Source organism: Odocoileus virginianus, chromosome 19 (genome assembly GCF_023699985.2).
Source record: "Odocoileus virginianus isolate 20LAN1187 ecotype Illinois chromosome 19, Ovbor_1.2, whole genome shotgun sequence".
Classification (NCBI taxonomy): Eukaryota; Metazoa; Chordata; class Mammalia; order Artiodactyla; family Cervidae; genus Odocoileus; species Odocoileus virginianus.
This window is the reverse complement of record NC_069692.1, coordinates 40,252,173-40,275,231: the sequence shown is the minus strand read 5'-3', so window position 1 is coordinate 40,275,231 and position 23,059 is coordinate 40,252,173.

Below are 23,059 nucleotides of genomic sequence, written 5' to 3'. Positions count from 1 at the left end.
AGAGATAGCAAGGGAACATTTCACGCAAAGATGGGATCAATAAAGGACAGAAATGGTATGGACCTAACAGAAGCAGAAGATATTAAGAAGAGGTGGCAAGAATACACAGAAGAACTGTACAAAAAAGTTCTTCATGACTCAGATAAACAGGACGGTGGGATCACTCACCTAGAGCCAGACATCCTAAATGTGAAGTCAAGTGGGCCTTAGAAAGCATCACTATGAAAAAAGCTAGTGGAGGTGATGGAATTCCAGTTGAGCTATTTCAAATCCTGAAAGATGATGCTATGAAAGTGCTGCACTCAATATGCCAGCAAATTTGGAAGACTCAGCAGTGGTCTCAGGACTGGAAAAGGCCAGTTTTCATTCCAATCTCAAAGAAAGGCAATCCCAAAGAATGCTCAAACTTCCACACAATTGAACTCAATCTCACATGCTAGTAAAGTAATGCTCAAAATTCTCCAAGCCAGGCTTTAGCAATACGTGAACCATGAACTTCCAGATGTTCAAGCCTGTTTTATAAAAGGCAGAGGAACAAGAGATCAAATTGCTAACATTCATTGGATCATTGAAAAAGCAAGAGAATTCCAGAAAGACACCTATTTCTGCATTATTGACTATGCAAAAGCCTTTGACTGTGTGGATCACAACAAACTGTGGAAAATTCTGAAAGAGATGTGCATAACAGACCACCTGACCTGCATCTTGAGAAACCTAAATGCTGGTCAGGAGGAAACAGTTCGAACTGGACATGGAACAATAACAAACTGGAAAATTCTGAAAGAGATGGGCATACCAGACCACCTGACCTGCCTCTTGAGAAACCTATATGCAGGTCAGTAAGCAACAGTTCTAACCGGACATGGAACAACAGACTGGATCCAAATAGGAAAAGGAGTACATCAAGGCTGTATATTGTCACCCTGCTTATTTAACTTACATGCAGAGCACATCATGAGAAATGCTGGGCTGGAGGAATCACAAGGTGGAATCAAGATTGCCGGGAGCAATAGCAATAACGTCAGATATGCAGATGGCACCACCCTTATGGCAGACAGTGAAGAGGAACTAAAAAGCCTCTTGATGAAAGTGAAACACGAGAGTGAAAAAGTTGGCTTAAAGCTCAACATTCAGAAAACTAAGACCATGGCATCTGGTCCCATCACTTCATGGGAAATAGTGGAAACAGTGTCAGACTATATTTTGGGGGACTCCAAAATCACTGCAGAAGGTGGTTGCAGCCATGAAATTAAACGAAGCTTACTCCTTGGAAGGAAAGTTATGACCAATATAGATAGCATATTAAAAAGCAGAGACATTACTTTGCCAGCAAAGGTCTGTCTAGTTAAGGCTATATTTTATCCAGTGTCATGTATGGACATGAGAGTTGGACTGTGAAGAAAGCCGAATGCTGAAGAATTGATACTTTTGAACTGTGGTGTTGGAGAAGACTCTTGAGAGTCCCTTGGACTGCAAGGAGATCCAACTAGTCCATCCTAAAGGAGATCAGTCCTGGGTGTTCATTGGAAGGACTGATGCTGAAGCTGAAACTCCAATACTTTGGCCACCTCATGCAAAGTGTTGACTAATTGGAAAAGACCATGATGCTGGGGGGGATTAGGGGCAGGAGGAGAAGGGGACGACAGAGGATGAGATGCTTGGATGGCATCACCGACTCAATGGACATGGGTTTGAGTAAACTCTGGGAGTTGGTGATGGACAGGGAGGCCTGGCGTACTGCGATTCATGGGTTTGCAAAGAGTCAGATACAACTGAGCGACTGAACTGAACTGATAAGGCATTGAAAACTTCTGTTCTATTAAAATTATGAGGTTAAGTTTATTAAAAATGGAACTTGCTATAAAACTAGTAATAAAACTACCATATGGCCCAGCAGTCCCACTACTGGACATATACACTGAAAAATCCATAATTCAAAAAGACACATGTACCCCAGTGTTCGTTGCAGCACTGTTTACAACATCCAGAACAGGGAAACAAGCTAGATGTCCACTGACAGATGAACTGTATAGAGAAGTAGTGGTCCATATATACAATGAATATTACTCAACTGTAAAGAGGAATGAAAACGAGTCAGCTGAAAGGAGGTAGATGAACCTAGAGCCTGTTATCCAGAGTGAAGAAAGCAGAAAGAGAAAAACAAATATCATATATTAACTCATACAAGGAATCTAGGAAAAAACAGTACTGATGAACCTATTTATAGAGCAGGAATAGAGACGGAGACATAGGTAATGGGCTTGACACAGCAGGGCAATGAGAGGGTGGGACGAATCAACAGAGTAGCCCTGACACATACGCACGACCATATGTAAGGCAGACAGCCAGTAGGAAGCATCTATATAACACAGAGCACCCAGTCCAGCACTGTTACAGCCTAGAGAGGTGGGATGGAGGCGTGGATGGCAGAGAGGTTCAGAGGGAGAGGATTGTTGTATACTTATGGCTGATTCAAGTTGTCCAGCGGAAACCAACATAATATTGTAAAGCAATTATTCTACAACCAAAAAAAAAAAAAAATAAATAAAGAGAAACTATTTAAAGAAAAGATGAGACATCTACTCAACCAAAGTTTTAGTTTGGACAAGAACACACTGATGTGAGTATGAAATGATAGTACCTCTCATTAATTCTTGGTGGAAGTGTCTATTGCCAACTATTTTATTTTTTTTTTGTTTTTTTTTTTATTTTTATTTTTATTAGTTGGAGGCTAATTACTTTACATCATTACAGTAGTTTTTGTCATATACTGAAATGAATTAGCCATGGATTTACGGAAAATAGTCTGCATCATCTGACAAAGACAAAGCTATGCAAACTGCACTATCTGGGGTTTGCATTCTGGGTATATATACTGGGGAAATATGCAAATATTCATCAAGGCATATGTGCAAACTATTCCAGGTGGCATTTTTCATGATAGCCAAATGCCAAAAGCAACTCAAACATTTACAAACACATAAGTTGCAAGATACTGAATATTTTATAAAAATGAAAATTGACTACACAATAACACGGATGAATCTTATTAACAAAGTGCTGAGCACAAAAAGCTAGACCCAAAATAATGCAATGGTATGATTTAATTAAAAAAACCTTTCCAAAACAAGGAAAAAAATCATTTTATTGGAGACATACACATAAATAGTGAAAATTGAAAGAATAACAAAGAAATCTTCTCAAAATCATGATGAAGATTTTGCCCATCATCAGGAAAGGGGGCCCAAGGGATTCTAGGGTGCTGGCAATGTAACATTTTCTTTATCATTGGTGAATATTCTGGCTCACATTAATCTTGTTTTGTCAGTGAAAAGTACCCGAAGTGATGTTTCATATAATTTTACATTAGGAGACCTCCAATATTAATATACTTCTGTAATCCCCATTTACAACTATGCAGTATACTGTCTGTTTTTCCCTCCATATCTATTCTTCATCTTTGTCCACCCTGAGACTCTGGTCATTTAGGATGAATAAGCATCTCTTTTGATCTCTTGCTTCCTGTGGACTTGACCAATGAGATATTCCAGAAGAATGAACACGATATATGAAATGCATTCGTCCCTGGCTTTTTATGATGTAAAATCCCTGATAGGTAGTTCTCCCCTACCACTATGCCCACTTTTGCTCTTACTGGAAAGCTATTATTCCCTTCCTTGTCATTGTGAGTGTTAACACTACTCTCTATTTTTAGGTGTAGAGTATTGCACCGCTCCTTAATTATTTTCCTTAACCCTGTTCATATGAATATAAAGAGACCTTCCATTGGAATCTACTCAAATAATATATCTGAGTGTGCAATCAGTTTCCTGTCAATTAGTTTTCTGTCTGATACAATACTGGCTCTTCTTCTCCTTGGTCAAATCAAAATGGAAAAAAAAATATTTCTAATCACTTTAGCTGAAATTTCAAATTCTGGGAACACATATTGTTAATGCTTTATGAGGTGGCAATCAAATAATTCCCCCATTGATTTTTGTGTTATTCTTAAGATCATATAGATCTTGAAAGGAGGACCAATTTATGGTTCTAGCCCACCCACAGCATTTGGCAGAGTGCTCAATTTTCTATGGTATAAGAGTTCAGCATACACTTGCTGATTGATTCAGCTATTATGTCCTTACTTAATATGGTTTATTTGGCAACCAGGGCATACATTTCTCACAAAGAAAGTATTCCCTAATTCTATCATTTAATAAGTGACTCCCCAAATTTTTCTTTGAGATCCTCTCATTTGTATCATGATATGTTGATATTTACATGTCATAACAGAATAATGCTATTAGACATTATTTCTATGCTATTACAAGGGGAAATTATTATTTATATTGATGCCATATGAAATTGGAGGAATGTAATTCTCTATAAATTAAACATCCAGTGTAAATAGAAAGATGAGATTTTCATTATTTTGTCAGTATATAATAAGTCAACATTATATCTTCAAGCAAGAATATGAAGTGTGTAGCCATTCTTTTCTCCAGATCTTCCTGACCCAGGGATCAAATGGGTCTCCTGCATTGCAGGTAGATTCTCTACAATCTGAGCCACCAGGGCAGCCCCACATAAACCCACATAGTATCTAATAACATAACTGAGTAAAAATGGGTTTTATTTCTAATATATTAGGTGTTAGAAATAAATATATTAGGAAATATATTAAATAAAACTGCATTCTGGGGCTTCTAAATTAACTTTTAAATTTTCTTAAATAAGGTGCAATTGCTGCCAATTCAATCTTCAAAGTAATATTAATTAAGCATTTGTTTGTGCTTTAGTTTTGTATTTGCAGGAAGGCCATATTAGATACAATTCTGGTTTGTTCAGTAGAAATTTGTTTCCACATTCATCCCACTTAACAGGGAAAAAGCAGTAAAGGCAGTCTTCAAGTAAAAGCTGTCAGATGTAATTATTGCTAGATTTGTGTTTGATATATTTATATGCTTTTGTTCTTATCTGAATATCTATTACAAAGTTATAGTGCCAGGTTTTATCTACATTATTTCAGGATAGTGCATAAAGTGTTAGTCATCTATGTGCTTCAAAATACTCAGATATTAGGCAACCCAGAAGAGTTAATTCTTTTGAAGTTTATTTTTGGCCAAGAGTGTGCCAGAGAGCCAGTGGATGAGCCAAGACTTAATGTCTATTGGGTGAAGTTATATGGTGATTAAGGTCGTAAATAGGACACGGCAACAGAGAAGGTACAATAAAAATAAATCTAACTTTTGTGACGTATTCTATGTATAAAATAAAGAAAGTTTTGAAAGTTTATACAAGGCTAGTGACATAATGAATTATAAAAATAACCTGCTCAATTGCGAAGGACAATGGGATAAGAACTGAAGGACCATGAGAAAATATGACAGGGAGGTTCTAAACATCTCATTGACCTCAAGGTGCCTAAGGGAGACAGTAAGGTGTCCTTAAATTCCCCTCATTTCACTCTGCAGATGTGTGAGACTATGAGTGTGTATTGCTTGCACCTTTAACACACACAGTTTTTTCTTAAACTGCAGGTTCAAAGGCAGTGGGTGATTTCTAGTGGAGAATACAGAACTGACACGTGCCAACCCAGACTAGACATATGTTGGGTTATGAAATCAAGGCTTTAGCCAGAAGGAAACAGCACAGCTTCCCAAATCATTATTAAATTAAAATAAATTCTTGAGCATTAAAAAAAAAAATACCCGTGAGAGCTTAGACAAGAGAATACTGAGAATTTCAGGCATGCACAAAACCCTGATCATCTGTGTTAACCAAAAACTCAGTATCAGTACTGTGAAACAGTGGCTAGAATTTAGCGCCAGTGCCCACAGCATTGATAGAACGATGTTTCTGTTCCTCCAGCCCGTGCAGAGAAACTGTGATAATGATAATAATAGTAGATCATTATGCCAGTAAATTATCAATGTTAAATTCACTTTTGCACACATTTTAGCACAGATGCTAACAGAACTTGTATTATCTGGGAGAGCATAATCAAATAATTGATATGGAAACCAAAAAAAAAAAAAAGAGGGAACATAAAACAAACAAAACCATAAAACACTTTAGACAGTAGCTTTGAGGCAGCAAGTTAGGTTTTAAAACAAGAGCTTGTAGAGTTTCCAAGTTTCATTCAGAGGATTGAAAAGTCAAATGAATTTTCATAATAATATTAAGAAATTATTTGCCCTTTTTCAATGTATGACACTTTTACTGTATTGACATTTTTACTGACGATGCAAAAGCGACAGTGGGTGAAATTTCTGATGCTTTTGCCTGAATCAAAGCAATGGTACAAAACTATACTACTAGTCATTGTTATTATTCGCTGCCAAGTACTCACAAGAAAAAAAGCCAGGTTCACTTAAGAATTTTTGTCCTTGGATTAAGTGCACTAAATATCAACCCTTTAGTACATGTCCCCTTATTTCTGGGCACTAAAATGAGAAGTACACATAAAGCATTTTTGCTACATACCAAAGTAAACCAGTGTTTTCCCAATATACAGTGCAAGATGTTTCAAAGTTTCCAAATTATGCATGGGTAAAAGATCCATTCAAAATGAAAATTCGACCAATAGATCTTAATGCAACAGAATTTAAAAGTTATTATTTGTGGAAGAATGGATACATATCTATGTTTCCTGAGTCCCTTTCCTGCCCACCTGAAACTATCACAGTGTTATTAATTGGCTACATTGTAATATAAAAAGGTAAAAAAAATAAAAGTTCATGAATACATGTTTGGATTCCATGTTACAATTTTTGAGGAACTAAAATTTTAAGGAACTAAAGGAAATCTGTCAAGTTTGAGTGTAGTATAAAAGTTTAGCATTCAAAAATACTTGAAGAGGCTGTTTTAAAATATCCTTCCCCTTTTCAACTGTGTGAGGCTAGATTTTCATCAAAACAACACAGGTTGAAGGCAGAGAAGATATGAGAATCCAGTCATCTGGAGATATTAAAGAAACCTGAGATGTATAAAAACAAAGCCATTTTCTCACAAATTTAATTTTTATGATTATACAGTTATTTATTCTAAAAAGTACTCTAGTAGTGTTAATAGGTAACAGGTTTATCATTTTTGTTTTGTAGGAATTAATAATTAATGGTGCTTACATTTTGTGTTTTAATTTTTAATATGGTAAATATCAGTACATATAACTCAAATACAGGAAAATCATTAGAGGTTCTCAACAGTTTAAGGAGTTTAAAATAGTCCTGAGACTAAAACACTTGAGAAGTGTTCGCTTAAATAAACCTAATAGAAGAATAATGAAACAACATGCTAGCTGTTATTAAGTGTTCAAGAAACTACCTTGGACATCTTTTGTGTTTACCTGCATGGCATCCAACTCCAAACTTCCTGATAAAAGCACACCAGTTTTCCTCTTAGGAGTAATATCATTCCTTTATTTTATTTGGGGGTTATCTTAACCCTTAGATGCAGGGGTAGATATTTTACCCAATAGCATAGCCAATAAGTGCATTTTTCATAGACTTTACCAGGTGGCAGCGATAAAGAATCCACCTTCCAATGCAGGAGACGTCGGTTTGATCCCTGAGTCAGGAAGATTCCCTGCAGAAGGAAACGGCAGCCGACTCTAGCACTCTTGCCTGGGAAATCCCATGGACAGAGGAGCCTGGCAGGTTACAGCATAGAGGTTCTCAAAAAGTCAGCGCAACTTAGCGACTGAGCACGCATGCACGTTTTCATAAGCGCCATCTGCTCCGCTCATAGCCAGAGTGATTAATCAAAAAGCGGGTACCAGCCAACGCAGCTCAATCCTCAGGCTTTTGCAAGAAGATTTGGAGAAGAGATGGGGCTGATCAACCACTGGGCTATTTGGCTGGGACTGCTGCTTGGCCTCATAGTCACCATCTGGACACTACTTTCTCAAAGAAAAAGTATTGCAGGAGACAATAGAGATGCAGAGAGGTATAACTCTGATTATATTATTTGAGCACCTGGCTCCAACCATGCCAGTTTCATGAGACTCCTAATTCCCTATTTGCTAAAATTACTTTGACCTGAATTTCTCTCATCTATGTCTGAAAAGATCCTATTGAGTATTGTTCCAAAAAGAGTAAGAATCATGATCGATAACCTCTATTCTTAATATAAGGAAGAAAATTCTAACAATCACTTCTGTTCGAGTTATGGCAAAAACAGTCCCAAAGGAGTATGAAATTTTGAGCTGGAAGAACACTTAAGGATGAAAGAAATAAACACCTTTATTTTAGCAGTAAAAAAAAAATGAGATTCATATTTTTTATGTTATTTCCAATTCCTAATTAGTGGTAGATTAAAAACAACTCAATATCACTCAAGTATTTATAAGCATTCAATGATCATTTTTTCAATGATAGACGAGATATAAAGGATTCCAGAAACATTGGTGGGGACCTATATAATGCCAGCTAATTACCAATGTAGCTCAGCTGGTAAAAAAAAAAAAAAAAAAAAAATCTCCCTGCAATGCAGGAGACCATAGTTTGATTCCTGGGTTGGGAAGATCCTCTGGAGAAGGGTTAGGCTGCCCACTCCAGTATCCTTGGGCTTCCCTGGTAGCTCAGGTGGTAAAGAATCCACCTGCAATGCAGGGGACCTGGGTTCAGTCCCTGGGTTTGCAAGCTTTCCTGGAGAACGGAACGGCTACCCACTCCAATATTCTGACTTGGAGAATTCCATGGACAGAGGCTCCTGGCAGGCTACAGTCCATGGGATCACAAAGAGTCAGACACAACCGAGAGACTTTCACTTTTCACTTTGTAATTTCAAGATTACAGAAGTCATATCAAATGAGATGAAATAAAATGGGGAGTTGAAAGAAGAATCAGAAAATCTAAAAGAAAATACCTGATATGGACAAGAAGAGTTGTCACAAGATCATTTATTGTTGTTTACTATGATTGAGAATTAAACTACAATAACTGTTCAGCAGTTGAATTTTTTATTTTTTTCTTTTCTTTTATGCTCAAGTCTATTCAAATGACTTTTATGTTATTTTTACTAGTCTTTGAAAAGGCAGTTTTAAAGATTATTCTTAAGACAATTTGCTGATTTTATATATACACACACGCACATACACTCTGATTAATATAATATATTTAATAATACACATTTAATTTTCCTGAGTTTTGCCTCTACACTGAACCAGTTTTTCCAATATATAAGCTTTTAATTTATTGTAATTCAGGTAGAAGTTTAGAAAATAATAGTCATTTCAATTTCCTAGTGTGATGTATAATGCACAAAATCAACACCAGTTTAACTTGAACTGTGCCTTGCATGTACACATGAGTACAGGGCTAAAATGTGAGGTAGTTTGAAGATTTCGCCCATTTGTACACTGGGGCAGGGTTCCAGCACACATTATGCTATTACTATTCTATTGTTTTGTGTTTTTCCTTCTATGCTGCTCTGATTTTAATGTAATCATCTTTAAAATATGAAACAAACAAGTCCATCTTTTGATAACTGTACTCTTTTCTTTCCGGCTATTGATTACTCAGATATCCCAGCTAAACTGTCACTGAATTATTTTCATTCTCTTGGAAGGAAGAGTCTCAAGTTATTAAAAACTCAGTGTAGGCAATTTTTCCAATCACTTACATTTAATATTCTACAAGTCCAAGTGACTAATGTACAAAACAAACAAACAAACAGATTTCCTGTTTGGAAGCATAACGAATGTAGCAAAATAAGAAAAATAAAACATATTACCTTAGGGCAAATTTTTTTTTTTTCAGATTTAACTAGTAGTACTGTGATTCTGTTGATGAAAGGTAAAGCTCAACTTTGAAGAAAGTTCCTTAAAGCAGATAAGTTGAAAAGAGAAAAAAAAAAAAAGCCAAATGATAAGGAAAGGGTAAAAAAAAGTCAGTAACTATATCATCATTTACTTCTTCATTTATAGCAATGGTTCAAAAACTTCAGAGGCACCTGAGAATTTTGTTAAATATGCAGACATGGTTGTAAATATTCTAATTCAGTAAATTTTAGTCAGAGCCCAAGAATCTGCATTTTAGATAACATCCCAGAGAATTTTGATAGAGGTGATTCAAATACTACACCAGGCAAAGCAAACCAATATAGCCCATATAGGAACCCCAGTTAAACTGCATAAATTACATGCAACAGTTTTTAGTTTCCAGAAAAGGAAGTAAAGGGTATTCAAGAAATTACTATCTGCGAGTGACCGCTCTATGTACCGTGTGCTGTCGTGTCCAACTCTTTGTGACCCCACAGACTGTAACCCACCAGACTCCTCTGCACATGGAATTTTCCAGGCAAGAGTATTGGACTGGGTTGCCACACCCTCTTCCAGGGGATCTTCCTGCCCCATGGATCGAACCCACCTCTCTTGTGTCTCCTGTATTGGCAGGAAGATTCTTTACCACTAAACCACGTGGGAAGCCAATGTGCTTAATTTGCCAAAAATCTCTCAATGAAAATGCAAGGGGAAAAAAAAAAAAAAGCCAAACAAATGAGAGAGATAGAAATAGACAGAGAGAGAGACCTGCTTGAAAAACAGAGTGAAACACCTTTTTCTCATTTTAGTGACTTCTGTCTAGGGCTAAATCCCTTATAAATTGCAGTTGTACTATAATTGATTTCATTCTTAACAAAACATCAAATCCTCTTGGGAAAAAACAAAGGAAAGTGAGATTAACTAAGGAAACAGAAAAAAAAAAATTCTATTTCGATGATTAAAATTTATGCCTCAGGAATTAAGCAGGCTTGATGCTTTCCTGGATTTACAGCATTTCATTTGTTACTGCCATTAGCTTTAACTGCTTTGGGAAAATTTAACAACAGACCCATAGCATGCTTACAATCATCATGAGCTTCAAAGATTCAAGAGCATGCGACACATTTCCTTGCAAACACTGCTTTAATAGGATTACATGGGTAACGTCTTTGAATATTTATTCCCTCTACAAATCAGGTAGGATGCATTTTAATGACACATTTAAAATGTTGTCATCTTACGGTTGAAGACAATGACACCTAGAAATGTGTACATTTCTAAAAAGCAGTGAATCACAAGCTTCAAAAACTTGAAAATTAGAACCTAATTTCAGGATGCATGGTGTCATCTTCATTGAACAAATTGAAAAGTAGAATTTATGAAATAATAGTATTGCATATCAGTTCAGCAGTGAATTGGGGAAAAATGAGATTAAACACAATCGTAGAAACATAAAGCTAAAATGGGGCCCTTAATCTTTTACTCCATTTGCTATTGGACATCTTTTGCTTCTGAAAGGACAATTATGATATGCAGTTGGATCGGTATCTCTCTTGCAGTTCTCATGCATAAAAAATAAACTGCCAATACATAATTAATGCAAATAATGAAACTGGAAACAAAATCTGAGGCATTGTTCAGATAATGCCAATTGCTTGCACAATTGTGCCACTTGCACACATCCCTGTCACTTATATTAAATTTTGACTAGATTTCCTTAATATCTTCCTATTTAAACATTTTTTAATCCAAAAACTATGATATATTTTGATTTTAGGCATGCTGCATTTCTGTGTATGATTTTAATGTCAGAAAACTTGCCTGGATCTTCTACAATCAGCCTAGAGGTGACCTGAATAAAGTTGTTAACTAATGAACAAAGTCATTTTTAATATTAATCTGCGTGTGCTCATCATTCTCCAGAAGGACATTTATTCGACTTTGAGTTGCAGAGCTAATTGGAAGTCATGGTAGGCTGATAAATATTGGAAATAAGGCTAATATTGTCATAACATTTATTCCTATTTCATTAATTTTGTAATGAAGAAATATCTGAATGCTTTCTCTCTGTAAATAGTACATTTCTCATTACATGAGTGAACCACAATATTTATAGAAAATTGGCCACTATTTGAACAGCATTCCTCTTTCTTTATAATTAAAATTCTTCTCATAATTAGAAATGGAAGAACCATTCTTCAGGAGTTATAAAGTAAAGAAAGAATTATTAGGATTATATAGAATAAATAAAATATTTAAAAAACAATAGATAATAATATGTTTTTCTTTTTCCTATTACTAAATCATACTTTTAAAAGAGCTATGTACTCATTTATTTAACCATTATTTGAATCCACACTTGTATTAGTTAGCTTTGCTGCTAAACAATCAACCCATACTATTTTACAAGATTAGTCCTTACCCCTTAAGCATTGGCGATGGAAGGTAGTCTATGACTTCTGTGACTCAACTTCATTTACATGGTTCTGCTCAAGAAATCTCCCTTAAGATCAAGGCTGAAAGAGAGGACACTATTTACGGCATACCCACTCTTTTGACAGTGGAAACTAGCAAGGGACTAAGACAAGCCCTGGGTGGCTCAGCAGTAGAGAATCCATGTGCCAAGGCAGGAAATGGTTCAATCCTTGGGTCAGGAAGATACCTTGGAGAAAGAAATGGCAACCTGCTCCAGTATTCTTGCCTGGGAAGTCCCACGGACAGAGGAACCTGGCAGGCTACAGTCCATGGGGTTGCAAAGAGTTGGACATGACTTATGACTAAATAAGAGCAACAAGACAAACTTACAATCATATCTAAACTTCTACCTAGTTATAGTGTACTTCAAATACACTCACATTGCATAATCAAAACATGTCACCAGTTAGCTTACTATTAATGAGATAGAAGGTGGACGCTAAGGGTGAGGTGGGCAAAGGTATGGGAATGAATATGTACCTGGCACACGCTTGTAGGCTTGTCACCTGGCGAGTACACTCAGGAGGATTTCACTATAGAATAAATAGTTTGCAAATAAAGCAGATTTGTATTATTTAAGAAGACCTTTCTCTGTGTTCATCCTATCACACTATTTGAATCCTGGACATGTTTCTTTAAGAAAAAATTAAATCTTATTTTTATCTGGAATTTCATTTAAGTTATATACTATGAGTTCCTCATTGCAAACACTTTCTGTTGCTGATTTAGATTGCATTTTAATAAATCATTTTAATTCTATACATGGGAGACAGCCCAAATTTAGAGTCTCTACCAGAGAAAAATCACAGTTGATTTATGAGTGAAGACTTGTATGTTGTCACAACAGTAGGAGGAAGCTGAGAGACATGAGATTACTTTTAATTCTGAGTCTCTTTCTTGCTGCTTCTGGTTGAGATATTTTCCTGCTTCCTGGCTAGATATAACTTTCTACCTCATCTAGATCAGCTAGAATCAGACCAATGACTAGTAGGCAGTACCATGCACCTTCCCAGGTTTCTTTTTGGGACTAGTAATGGTTAAATTAATTAATTGTTATGTGTGTTGGCATCTAGGTGAAATGACAAATAATAGTATTTTGTCTAAGCCCATATTTTAAAAGTTTTATGTATATGTGTGTGTTCAATCAGGTCCAACTCTTTGCCTGGACTGTAGCCTGCCAGGCTCCTCCCCATGGAATTTTCCAGGCAACAATACTGAAGAGGGTGGCCATTCCCTCCTCCAGGAGATGTTCCTGACCCAGGGATTGAACCCAACTGTCTTGTGTCTCCTGTGTTGGCAAGAGGATTCTTTATCACTGAGTCACCTGGGAAGCGCTTTTGTAAGGTTTACTGATGGCTTTATGATGCAATCAGCCATTCCCTATTCCTTAGAGGTTACTACAGCTATTTTCCACTCGGAAATGAGAAACTAGAAACTCACAAGAGCTTCCATTTCCAATATGGGTCCAAGTCTAGTGCTATCCAGCTACACCACATATGCTCTGCTTTGGTCATCCTTGATGAGCTAATGCCTCTGCATTGATAGAGAAAATTTTATCTTCTTTATTCTATTCAAATTATCAAGATTGCACCCCTGTTTCTTTCTTTATTTATGTCAAAAAAATTAGCAAAATTGTGGAGGTGATGGAATATCAGTTGAGCTACTTCAAGTCCTGAAAGATGATGCTGTGAAAGTGCTACACTCAATATGCCAGCAAATTTGGAAAACTCAGCAGTGGCCACAGGACTGGAAAAGGTCAGTTATCATTCCAATGCCAAAGAAAGGCAATGCCAAAGAATGCTCAAACTTCTGCACAATTGCACTCATCTCACATGCTGGTAAAGTAATGCTTAAAATTCTCCAAGCAGGCTTCAGCAATACGTGAACTGTGAACTTCCAGATGTTCAAGCTGGTTTTAGAAAAGGCAGAGAAAGCAGAGATCAAATTGCCAACATCTGCTGGATCATCGAAAAAGCAAGAGAGTTCCAGAAAAACATCTATTTCTGCTTTATTGACTATGCCAAAGCCTTTGACTGTGTGGATCACAATAAACTGTGGAAAATTCTGAAAGAGATGGGAATACCAGACCACCTGACCTGTCTCTTGAGAAACCTGTATGCAGGTCAGGAAGCAACAGTTATAACTGGACATGGAACAACAGACTGGTTCCAAATAGGAAAAGCAGTACGTCAAGGCTGTATATTGTCACCCTGCTTATTTAGCTTATGTGCACAGTACATCATGAGAAACACTGGGCTGGAGGAATCACAAGGTGGAATCAACATTGCCAGGAGAAATATCAGTAATGTCAGATATGCAGATGCCACCACCTTTATGGCAGAAAAGTGAAGAGGAACTAAAGAGCATCTTGATGAAAGTGAAAGAGGAGAGTGAAAAAGTTGGCTTAAAGCTCAACATTCAGAAAACTAAGATCATGACATCTGGTCCCATCACTTCATGGCAAATAGATGGGGAAACAGTGGAAACAGTGTCAGACTTTATTTTTTGGGTCTCCAAGATCACTACAGATGGTGATTGCAGTCATAAAATTAAAAGACAGTTGCTCCTTGGAAGGAAAGTTATGACCAACCTAGACAGCATATTAAAAAGCAGAGACATTACTTTGCCAACAAAGGTCCGTCTAGTCAAGGCTATGGTTTTTCCAGTGGTCATGTATGGATGTGAGAATTGGACTATAAAGAAAGGTGAGCACCAGAGAATTGATGCTTTTGAATTGTGGTGTTGGAGAAGACTCTTGAGAGTCCCTTGGACTGCAAGGAGATCCAACCAGTCCATCCTAAAGGAAATCAGTCCTGGGTGTTCATTGGAAGGACTGATGTTGAAGTTAAAACTCCAGTACTTTGGCCACCTGATGTGAAGAGCTGACTCATTTGAAAAGACCCTGATGCTGGGAAAGATTGAAGACGGGAGAAGAAGGGGACGGCAGAGGATGAGATGGTTAGATGGCATCACCGACTCCATGGACATGGGTTTGGGTGGACTCCTGGAGTTGGTGATGGACAGGGAGGCCTGGCGTGCTGCAGTTCATGGGGTCGCAAGGAGTCAGACACGACTGAGCAACTGAACTGAACTGAACTGAGATGCACTTGCAAGAAATATAGTCTATAAAATATGATAAGCATCAATTGAATAAAAAGAATAGTTTAACCCTGTTCTCTGGCTCACAAACCTTAACAAACAATAGCCATCCTTTTTTTTTCTTTGTGTAAAGTACTTGATAGTGGTCACTCACTCACTGATGTAAGGGATTCTCCCTCTACCTTTTTAGAGTTGGCAAGGCTGGTTCTCACACACCAGGAGCGAGTGATTGAAGGGTTGTTCACTGAGTTCTACATGCATAAGTTTAATGATGCCAAATAGACTTGCCAGAGTCTCGCAAATTACCAAAAACCTCAGAGCTACCAAGTTACTGATGGTCATTCTTTTAAATTCATTTTATTATTATTTTTTTTAAGTATGCTTCTTTTTGCCTTATGGGCAATAAGACAAAAATATTTTAGCATAACCTGTCTTTCTCTCCTTCTGTACATTATAAACATATACATACATTTATACACACTTCATTTTTCACAATGTAGAATTGGCCACCAGGTTTTATGAATACAATTTAATCTCATGATATTGACTTTTTTATTTCATAAGAATAAATGGTCATATTCAGGAATTTATTTGCAAACGTTTCATTTTGTTTTCATTTTTTATATGATGTCTTCATAAATAGTTTAAATGATTTTATAAAATTGTTTAATACTTGGGAAAATATTAAAAATGAATGAAAAATATAAATGCCTCAAAAGATTTTCTAAATAGAAGAATTAACATAAAATGCATTTCTTCTATTTAATTATCAAAGAAAAGCCAGTTCAAACAATCAAGTGATTAATTTTGCCTACATATTGATAAAGTATATAAGTACTTGGTGTTAATGATGACACTATAAAATGTGCATTACTGGTGTGTTATATGATTTTAATACTGTCTTTCCTAAAAGCAATTTGGAAAAAAAAAAAAAAAGCAATTTGGCCACACATATTTAAAGTCTGAAAATGCTTCTACATTTTGTCCAAGTAAATTTACTTTGATATACCAAAGGAAGTAAATTATTTATGCACATCTACTTGACTATAGAGGGAATTTTAAATTAACAAAGAAAGATCCAAAAATATGGATTTATAAGTAGACATGAGTTTCTCCATGGAACTAGAGGTCACATCATTATTTGTATAGTCAAAATTAAACTCCTCCAGGTGACTAGGAGAAAAGTCTGAGATCAGAACTTTTTGAGTTGCCTCTCCTTGCCTTGCATCAGATCATTTAGAAATACATTAAAACAGTAAACATTTTTACTAATATTAAAAGTAAATTAAAAATTACTGTTTCAAAAATTATTATACTTCTATGAAATTCAAAATGGAAAAATTGAAGGCAAAAGCAAATTTTAAAATGTATACAATTTGAGATAATCTTCATGAACACATAAAGCTAGCATTCAGGACAATACTGATTTTAATACTCTAAGCTTTATAAATCATACATTAGATGCTACAAATATTCAGTTTTTGTTTTAATGTATTTTATTTTCACTCTTTCTTTCTCTTGCTCTTTAGAATCAGGTTTTAGAAACATGGTAGGAAATAACTAATAGTAAAAGACAAATTGAAATTTCATTGAATTTACTAAATGAGTTGTACAATCTTGTAACTAATGTGTCAGATTTACTTTAATAAAAGCAGAGTGTTCCATTTATGGGAAAACAGATGAAGAATCAAAGAGTAAGTCTCTACTCCTAAGTAGAGACATCATTGAACCCCTGAAGCAGAAGCTTATTTTTTTTTTTGTATCATTTATAAATTGAAAATAGATAAATTCCAGGAAATTATAAGACCAAATATTTCTCCCTGAAGGACAGACAGGTTAACAGAACTGTGACTGGCATGCCCAGAATTGTTTCGAGAATGGAAGTACAATCAGTCAGCTCTCTAGACATGAAAACATATTGCCATCTATAAATAGGAAGTAAGTTTAAGAAAAGTGGATAAATGAGTGTCCAAAGCTGAATAATGAGAATGTCAAGTCAGGAAGGACCAAAGAAGAAACTACTAAAGGGATGTGAAAAGAGAGAAACAGATAACCTATTTCAAATGAATGTGGGTTTATCCTAACGCTGCATAGTTTATGAAGTGAATGTTATGATTGAACCTAATTATTATGAACTGAACTAATATATAGATTTCTAAAGTTTTAGAAATGGACTTGAGACTATTCTTCCAATAAAGTCTTTCTTACATAGTAAAAGTTACTGATGCTGTGACTATCTCCTGTCACTTGACATTGAGAAGAAATTTTTTGTCAATATCATGGACTTACAGCCACTACATCAACTCTGTAACCAAAAAAAATAATCAAAAGCTTGTTTATTATGAAGATGGTATTCATTCAAGATCATCTCTGAGTGTTCTTTACCTCGAATCTCTTCTGTCATTCCCCAATTTTATAAGTGGATATCATTCAGCACTTTTTTTAAAAAATTGTAAATCTCCTCCTCTGTCATAGGAAAATTAAATATACAGTCTAGTTCTTTAGCACATTGGTCCAGTATCCATTTAGTTTCATTGTTGATTCCTCTTGGATTATTTATTGTCTGACTCCTTAGACAAAACTCATATTTTAATCACCAGATTAAAGACCTGTCCTTTAAGGCTGAGCTATTATGTTGGTACCAGGATAGGTATTTTGCCCTGAAAAACCAGCACATATTATTGTGTTTTCTGCTTCCAAAACTCCTAAATATTGCACTCCAGATGATTTCTGTAAATTCTACTAAATGTTTGTTGTTGGAACTTTCTGTTTATATTTCCCATCTAATTGGACCTTTCACGTTATTTATTTTACTATCCCTTATCCTGCCTCTGCTGATTTATCTGGACTTCAGGTGTCACTCTTTTTGGTCTGGTGTAATACAGCCTCAGTCACACGTGGAGTACATCGTGTGTATCACAGTGCATCACGGTTTTCTCTGTTCATTCCCTGTCCTCTCCCCAAATTCTATGCACATTTTGGATTCAGGATCGTGATAGTGGTTGGGGAATGTTCACATTGGCTATTAACAGAAAATTAAAAGAAGTAGGCTGGGCTTTCCTGGTGGCTCAGGTGTGAAGAATCTGCCTGCCAATGCAGGAGACAGGGGGTTGATTTCCGGTCTGGGAAGATCTCAGGGCCGTGGAGCAACTCAGCATGTGAACCACAACTATTGAGCCCGTGCCTAGAGCCTGGGAGCTGTGACTACTGAGCAGTTACTGAAGCCTGTGCACCCCAGAGCCCGATGCTCAGCAGCGAGAGAAGGCACCTCAATGAGAGGCCACAACTAGAGAGAAGCCCCCACTCACCGCAGCTAGAAAAAAGCCCACACAGCAATGAAGGCCCAGCACAGCCAACAACAACAACAACAAAATTATTTTTAAAAAGAAGTAGATTTCCTAGAGAATATTCTGATCAAGCTCCTTTTAACACAGGCAGGTTTCAGAGGTAAGAGTTAGCATAAAGGTTTGAAATAATCTCAGGATGACAAGTGAAAGACGGGGATCTGATGGCATAAAAAACCATTATACTGAAGTATCCTCCTTGAAATCCAACGTAATCCCATAGTTCTAACACTGAGCAAAATCCTGAAGTTGGCAGAGTTGTAGTTGGCTTGTTCCTACTGTTCTTTCACCAGTTCTCAGACCTCAGGATACCCGGTGCTCATGAAACACTTATTCTTTGTCTCATTCCTTGAATATAAGACTCTTAAATGCAGGGAATATTGGTCGAATAGCATTCTACCATGGAGTCATGAGTGGCACCAGAGTGAAGCATGGAGAAACAGTCAAGCCTAATGGGTTAGCTTGCATCCTATACTTCCCCATCGCTCACTCTACCTGTTCTATTGATTGCATCTCTGATTAATGGTCTGTGACAGCAGAATCTGTGTCTATCTTGTTCACTACATTATCACCAGTTCCTTGCATGGCATCCGACCTACAGTCTGATATATAAAGAAATGCCATGTCCAAGAAGTCCTTTAGCCCTAGTCAAAGAAATTACATGAAAAAAAAAAAAAAAAAGATTCCCAGAAAGGTGGAGCTTGAAATTTGGGGGAAAAGAAAAAAAAAATTTAAAAATTCAGCAGCAGTTAGATGTGAGGGGATACAAAAATACATTATTTGATAAAGTGAGTCTTAGCTTCATTGTCAGATGAAATATTTTACTTCAGAGTCATAAACATAAAGAAAATCTAGAAAATTCCTTATGCATTTAGAAAACAGTTAGAGAATTAGAACATTACTGAACTCTGCAGAATAACAAATGATAACACCAAGGATATAACTAAATGTGAGTAAACAGTACCTCAGAAAACTTTTACCAGAAAGCAGGAAGCTGTATATTTAATGCTTTTTTAAGGAACAAACACATAAGAAAGTGTGATATGGGTAATTAAAACCAACGTATGTTTATATGCCACTGTTTAGCAAATTGATAGAATAAATGTAGTGGGAGCCTAAGGTAGGGTCTTGTGTGACAACAGAAAAAATAATTAGAATGAGACTATGTTTTGAAAACATAAAGTTTTGTTATTGAGGCCCACTATGAAGTTTATGGGCTGAAGAGATAATATCATCAGATGGATTGGAAACTGTTTGACTCAAGAGACAAATAAAGACCTTAAATTGTTTGTTGTGCTGGGTACTGCCTGTGGCTTTGGAAAAGACAGATCAATAAAAGAAGCAAACAACCAGAGAAAGAATCAGTGGGGTTGTTAAGGACTCTAAGTAGAAAGTTAGTGACAGATAAAGTTGATAACACTGTGTAAAAGCAAAGAAAATTTCCCCTTTTACATTGACTAAATTCACGTGTGTAGGTCTTGCAAATGATGTGGTGCATCATGTGTACAGTAAATCCAATCTCCTTTCAGGAGAATATTGATTATAAATGATATGGTAGTAAAAAAAGAAATGTCTTAACTATGATGACTGTAAATCCTGGAAGAAAGAATATCATGCTGGTTCACTAGCATCAAAATCCTTGAAGGAATAATAAACCTAAGATCTCTTCTCCAACTGGCTTCAGCTCTATCAGTGAAACACTGTTCCTGTTACAGCTGGTGGCTGATTGCAGAAGTTTCCCACAAGGAAACTGGTGTACTGTGCCCTGGTGGGTTCCCAGGAATGGTGCACGCCAAGAACATTTTGATTCTATGGAGGGAAGGGAATGCAAATGGATTGTAAAATATTCTATTGTGGTGAACAAAGTCGAATGACTCACCAAATAGTCTCACAAACTGTTAATCCAAACCATCCAAATAACCAGAGTCCAAGTAAAGATATGACCATTCTCAGAAGAGTGATCAAGAAATATTAAGAAGTAAACTTCTTACCTAGATTCAAGGGAATTTAAACTCTTTTTTCTTTTATTGAAACTAAAAATTGTTTTAGCTTTATGGTAGCCATACACATTATTTCTATGCTTCTACTCGTATTCATTTTGTTTCCAGTGTTACACATACACAAACTGTTGCTACCTAGGTTTTCTCCATGTTACTCCAGAAGCAATTTTAAGTTCTTCTTCTTTTTTTTTTTTGACATAACAGCAGCTGATCACTCATTTTTCAGTTTCATCTTTTTAGCATGTACTCAGGACTGAACACCACAATTTCTTGGTCATCTTCGTTAGCCAGTCGCCCTCAAATCCTTTACTGGCTCAACTCTCTGACTTCAAATGTTGGAGGGCTCTAGAGCTTAGACTTTCATAAATCATGTCTATGTACATACCTGAGATTATTCCATCCAGTAAAATTGTTATCTTTAGATCTCTTCTCTGAACTGCAGGCTTGTATAACCAATTGCTTAATACATATTACGGAGCTTTGCTGGTAGCTCAGTGGTAATCTGCCTGCCAATGTAGGAGGCACGTATTCAATTCCTGAGTCAGGAAGATCCTCTAGAGAAAGAAAGAGAAGCATCCTCCAGTATTCTCGTGTGGGAAATCCCGTGGACAGAGGAGCCTAAAGGGCTATAGTCCATAGCATTGCAAAGAGTAGGACACGACCTAGTGACTATACAACGACCCGCATTATGTCTCAAATTGGACACATCTAAATCTGAACCTGAATCCTAATTGCCATGGACTGAAGGTCTGTGTCCTCCCAAAACTTCATACGCTGAAGCCAAATTCTCAGTATGATTGTACTTGTAAATGGGGCCTTTGGAAGGTGATTATAGCACGTGAATGGAATTGGTGCCCTTATAAAATAATAAGGCCTCAGAGAACCCTTTACTCCTTTTTCCATGTGAGAACACAACAAAAAGCAGCTATTTATAAAGCAGGAACAGGGCTTCTACCAGGCACTAAATTGTTTGCACCCTGATCTTATACTGCCATCCTCCAAAACTGTGAGAAATAAACCTAAAAGTCACATAGTGGATACCAGCCCTAAAGATTAAGACACTGTTCTACATACAGTTTTCCCTATTAGTACATTTTTCGTTTTTTAACTGCAAAGTCATGGCTGACTCTTTTGCTACCCCCATGGACTATAACCAGGATTCTCTGTCCATGGGATTTCCCAGGGAATAATATTGGAGTGGGTAGCCACTCCCTTCTCCAGGGAATCTTCCTAAACCAGGGATTGAACTCACATCTCCTGCATTGACAGGCAGATTCTTTATGACTGAGCTACCAGGGAAGCCCTATCATTACATAGGTGCTCTTATGTTGGGTTCATAGATATTTACAATTGTTATGTCTTCCTCTTGGATTGAGCCCTTGATCATTACATAGTGTCCTTCCTTATCTCTTGTAATCTTTATTTTAAGGTCTATTTTGTCTGATATGAGGATTGCTACTCCAGCTTTCTTTTGCTTCCCACTTTCATGGAAAATATTTTTCTATCCTCTCACTTTCAGTCTATATGTGTCTTGCGGTCTGAAGTGGGTTTCTTGTAGACAGCAGATATATGGGTCTTGCTTTTGTATCCATTCAGCCAGTCTGTGTCTTTTGGTTGGAGCATTTAATCCATTTACATTTAAAGTAATCACTGATATATGTTCCTATTGCCATTTTCTTAATGGTTTGGGGTTGATTTTGTATCTCTTTTTTCTTCTCTTGTATTTCTTAACTATATAAGTCCCTTTAACATTTTTTGTAAAGCTTGTTTGGTGTTACTGAATTCTCTTAACTTTTGCTTATCTGAAAAGCTATTGTTTCTACATCAATTTTGAATAAGATCCTTGCCAGGTATAGTAATCTTGGTGGTAGATTTTTCCCTTTCAATACTTTAAATATATCCTGCCATTCCCTTCTGGCCTGCAGAATTTCTGTTGAAAGATCAGCTGTTAAGCGTATAGGGCTTCCCTTGTATGTTACTTGTTGCTTCTCCCTTGCTGCTTTTAATATTCTTTCTTTGAGTTTAGTCTTTGTTCATCTGATATTATGTGTCTTGGCGTTTTTCTCTTTGGGTTTTTCCTGTACAGGGCTCTTTGTGCATCTTGGACTTGATTGACTATTTCCTTTTCCATGTTGGGGAAATTTTCAGCTATAATCTCTTCAAAATTTTTCTCATGCCCTTTCTTTTTCTCTTCTTCTTCTGGGACCCATATAATTCAAATGTTGGTGTGCTCGATACTGTCACAGAGGTCTCTGAGACTATCCTCAGCTCTTTTCATTCTTTTCACTATACTCTGCTATTTAGAAGTTATTTCCACAATATTATCTTTCAGTTTACTGATTCATTCTTCTGCTTCAGATATTCTGCTATTGATTTCT